This window comes from Myotis davidii, unplaced genomic scaffold, assembly GCF_000327345.1.
Source record: "Myotis davidii unplaced genomic scaffold, ASM32734v1 scaffold723, whole genome shotgun sequence".
In the NCBI taxonomy this organism is placed as follows: domain Eukaryota; kingdom Metazoa; phylum Chordata; class Mammalia; order Chiroptera; family Vespertilionidae; genus Myotis; species Myotis davidii.
In genome coordinates this window covers 1,101,744-1,107,038 of record NW_006294589.1, presented here as the reverse complement: position 1 = coordinate 1,107,038, position 5,295 = coordinate 1,101,744, and positions in this window count along the sequence as shown.

Here is a 5,295-nt window from a genome sequence, read left to right as displayed (position 1 = left end):
TCAGCAAGCTAACCTACCAGTTGGAGCCTCTGCCCCCTGGTGGTCAGTGCACGTTATAACAAGCAGTTGAGCAGCCTTAGCATATCATTAGCATACTATGTTTTGATTGGTTAAATGGATGACTGGACAACCGGACACTTAGCATATTTGGCTTTTATTATATAGGCTATGCATAGCCCACGGACACAGGCAATAGGAGAATGAAGACATGGGGGTGGGATCTGGGAGAATGGGGGTACAGAGGGAGAAATGGGAAATATCTGTAATACTATCAACAATAAAAAATAAATATTAAAATAATAAAGCATAAAAGGACTCAGTGTTGCCAGTGCTAAGATATAAACACAGGTGCTATGTTAGTACATATAAGAGGGAGCTATCCAGTCTGAAAGAATTATTAAGGGTGTTCTTAAAGAGGGGCTATCTTAGAAGAAATATTGAAGGTATCTTGGCAAATGTTCATTGGGTGTCTTGGGAGTTCTGAAAAGATTAATAGTAGGAAAGCATAGATCTAATGCAAAGCATGCCACATGGAGTAACTAAAAGTAGGCCAGGATGCTTACAGTCTTGTTCATAGGACAAGATCAATGATGGACAATGATGCAAGAAAGGTAGAAAAGGGAACATTGGATTTTGTATGTTACTTCGGGAATTTACCAATCATACTGAAAACACACGTAAGACAGTGGCACAAGCATATTACTATTTTAGAAGAGTTATTCTAACAGTGGTGTGGACAATTAATTAAGAGAATATAAAGCCGATTAATCTCTGCTAAGAACGTGGTGTGGAGAAGTGACTATATTATTTTGCTCTTCAAAAGAGGAGGGGGACCACAAGGTGCCTGGCCGTTGGGAATTGCTTAGAAATGCATTTTCTGACTCAAACATCTCCGTGCTCCTTTTTCAGGAGAGAAATTGGAATGGAAGGCATCCTCACTGTTACAGGCTCACTTGAAACTATAAATTTTCCTGTTGCAATAAACTTAGACCTGCTCAAAACTGGAAAGTGATTGTTTCTGAAGACAGAGGAGGGAGCATTTCATTTTAAAATTAGTATTGATTTTTTTTTCTTATTAAAAAACATGCCCATTGTGGACAATACAGAAAATTATAGAGAGAAAAGCAAAAATACCCGGTAAGCCCACCTCCCCAGGTTAGTTGCATAGATAATGTTGTGGAATAATTCCTTAGAGTCTTTCTTCTAATGATATGACATATTTAGAAGATAAAATAATTTAAACCACTTGACCTATTGCAGCATTTTAGTAGAATCTAGTTCCAATATTCAAAAGCTTTCTTATACTTCCATTTCACATTCACTAAATAGCTGCCCTTTTTTGGAATTGCTGAGCAATAAGAAACTACTTTCCCTTTCCAATGCACTTCCGTCCCTCCTTTCCAAGTTCCTTTCTTCCCTCCTTCTCTCCCCTCTGAGCCCGTGATCATCACATTATTCTGCATCCTTCAGGCTTCTGCTCCCATGTTATCTCAGTTGAGTTGAAACTGTCTTCTAGTAGAAGGTTCTTTTTTTCATAAAACAATATTAAGGATACAATAAATAATTGATATTTGAACTTGACCCTGTAGGTCTCTTCTCAGAATATTCGAACAGTTAATGAGAACAAGGACATAAAGGGCTTTTCGATCTCTATATTCCACAGAGACACATGGTACCAATTATTTAAATCTGGAATAACCTTACACTTTTAGTTCAAAGGGCAGGAGAATATTCAGATCCACCTCAGTGGGATACTATCTTATGATGAAATCAAAGTAGAAAAAGGAAAAATAGCATGGACTTGAAAATACAGATGTGCAGAAAATAGGAAAAGTGCAAATTCTTCAAATAAAAAGTCCTCATTAAATTAATTATTTAACTCTTTCTATTCTTTCTATTGTGACTGGGGTAACCTTAAGGGTTGCACCCTTAAGAGGACTTATCTTTAACAACTGCCAGGTTGTTGTTAACTAAAAATTATTATATTGCTCTGGCCGATGTGGCTCAGTTGGTTGGAGTACTGTCCCATACACTGAAAGATTTCAGGTCTGATTCCCAGTCAGGGCATGTCCTAGGTTTCAGGTTCAATCCCCAGTCGGGGCACATATGGGAGACACCCAAACTATATCTCATTCACGTTTATGTATACGTCTCTCTCTCTCACTCTGCCCCTTTCTCTAAAATCAATAAATATGTCAAGTGAGAATTTAAAAAAAAAATTAAAATTATCATATTCTTTATTTCTGAATCTGGCAAATCAGAGTCTGGGCCATGCTTCTAGAACCGTGCCTAACAAATAGTGTGTTCAATAAGTACATGTTCAACAAATGGTGAATAGATGAATAGATACTGGATTGGTCTTGGAAGTGTTTATAAAATGTAGTCTGTAGGGGGCAGAATTATATTGGGCAGTGAAGTGCTGAATAGATGTCAGCAAGATGATGACTCTCATTGTCATTTAAAGCATGGGATCACACTCAAGGGCAGTGCTAAATGATAAACTAAAATTGAGTGGCCAGATACTGGGTGTAGGAATAGAGCCAATTTCTGGGGGAAAGTGAGATTGTAGGCTCCACAATGTTGAGGACCACATCAAGGGACTACACTGTTGTACTTTTAGCTGAACACAAATCAGTAAATAAGATTTATTAAATGGATGAATAAAGAAGTCTAGCCCAGAAGGGTGGCCAGGCATACACATCAGAGTGTGTGGGTGTTGGCTCAGAACTATCAGTTACAAGGTGGCAAAGAATAATTGTAAAGAACTAATGGGTAATTGTTGTCCTACTGTGTTTTATAGGTTTAGTCACACATGCAACAGATTTCACCCTGGGGTATTTCAAATGGCCTAGATATCTTCTCACAGTAGTTGACAGAATTGATTCCGACTGATCACATAATTTGAAAATAGTCTAATTCTATATAATAAAAGCCTAATATGCAAATCGACCAAACGCGGAAAGACCGGAGGAATGACCAGTTGCTATGATGTGCACTGACCACCAGGGGGCAGATGCTCAACGCAGGAGCTGCCCCCAGCCCACAGGCCTCAGGCCAGCCAAGGTGGGTGCCAGCGGGGGCCCTCCAATCACACTGCCGGTCACCCCACAGATCAGTCCTGATCACCAGCCAGGCCTAGGGACCCTACCCATGCTCGAATTTTGTGCACCAGGCCTCTAGTATACATAAAAGATAGTTCAGATTCTAATAGTGAGCTTACATTTATAAGATGTGGATTTTGATATAACTCTTTACTTTTAAAATTAACCTATTGAAGTTAGACAAGAGTTATCATTTCTTCCTTCTACCAACTCCCTATCCAGCTATAAGCTCCCTACACACAGGAAAACACATGTCCTGTCCCCATGGCCTCAGGGAGCAGTGCTGGGACTGACAGGAAATGATAATCAGTGCACATGCAGGTAATTGAGCTGAAGACCCTGAGTACCGCCTCCTCCCAGTATTCCAGGCCTGCAGGCTAATGTTCATTTAACACGCTGTTGTATTTAACAGACATATTTCACTCCCCACCCCCCCACCTCAAATCTGGTTCTGGAGCATTCCTCCACTTTCCACCAGTAGGTTAGCCCACCTCAAGATTCCCCATTCTTAGTAAAAATTAATGAAATACATTAAATACTTTAAAACACAATATTTTAACACCATCCACCCAAAACTCTTTAGAACACATTCTCTCATTTGAGATGTTTTTGTATGTTGAGGAAAATGTCCATTTCATGTTGGTACTGGTATCACGAAGTCACTGTTACTGATGTCTGCATCCCCAACCCTAACTATTATCTGAGCTTCCTACACCCTCCACAAGTCACTCATTCTGTCCTCTGATTCACAGTCTCACAATATCAATTTTAGCATACCACATATAACACCACAATAATAGTCCAGTCACTATAATCCTCATAAAGTAGGACTCTCAGAACATAGCAATAAAGGGCTGATTCTATAATATTTTCCTCCCTGTAATGGCCCATTTAGGACTGTCCCATATAGTCTTCTCTGTCTCATGCTCCAGCCTCATCAGCCCATAAAAATTCTGACTTCAAGTTCAAGGTAGCACATGTATTTACTTTCCTTCCAAAATCTATTAAAATCTTAGTGAGTAGAGAATAATCTGTATATTGCCCCAATCCGAGAATGGAGCCATGCATGATCAGAGGTACAAAGGAATTTCTATAATATGAGAAGCAGTATGGACTGTTTTGTCTGATAAATCATAACAGAGAATGCAACGAGTCCAGAACACAAATAAGGACAATGTGTAGTTGAAGAGGGAGCTGAGAAACTCAGCTGGGTCATGATATAGAAGACCAAGTAATTCTCTAAAGCACGCGTGCGTACACGCGCTCGCACGCACGCACATTGCAGTCATGATCTTCCTTCTCAAACAAAGCATTCTGCCAAAATAAAATTAGGATTTATCTTAAAGGTGCTCCTACCCCAAAGTTAAGCCCTTCTTTAAGGTGTCCTGCCTATGTTCTCCCATTCACACAAATTTGGACCAGTTGACAACTTCTGTCCACGGATAAAGAGCTCAACTCATCACCTGAAGCAGTCTCACCTGGGAGCATTTGTTGTTCCCTCTGCTAGGTATGTTTTTTACCGAATATTCACATGGCTTTCTTCTCTTTGGCCTTTGTTATAACTGTCATATTATTGTAAAGCCTTCTATTACAAACCGATGGGAAACAGCCACATATTTTTCTCCATTCACCCATTCTCTATATCTATTCCTCTGTTTTATTTTCACTGCCTAGCATATTGTTTTTGCTTGTTTACCCAGTGACTGTCTACAGACACATCATGAGTTCAGGGACTTGGCTTTGTTCACCACTGATTTCCCAGTGTTTTTGATAGCATCTGGCATTTAGTAGGCAGTCAACAAATATTTACCGTATTTGCCGGCGTATAAGACGACTAGGCGTATAAGACGACCCCCTAACATTTCCACTCAAAATACAGAGTTTGTTATATACTCGCCGTATAAGACTACCCCCTCTTCCGCACACCTTCCACACACCAAATAAAAGGTAAAACAATATCAGATTTGATTTTAACATTTTAATTTATATTCAAATGCTTATGACATGCAGGAAAACTGTCACAAGGCTGTATGTAATCAAACATATACATAAAACAGTGCAAGTTTATTACCGGTAAACATACCGGTAATTCACTAAAGAAAACACACTCTATAGACTGGTACCGTAGATGCTTCTCAGGAACACAGGCAAGCAGCCCACAACCTAGAGGGACTGTCAATGATAGAAGAAAGAT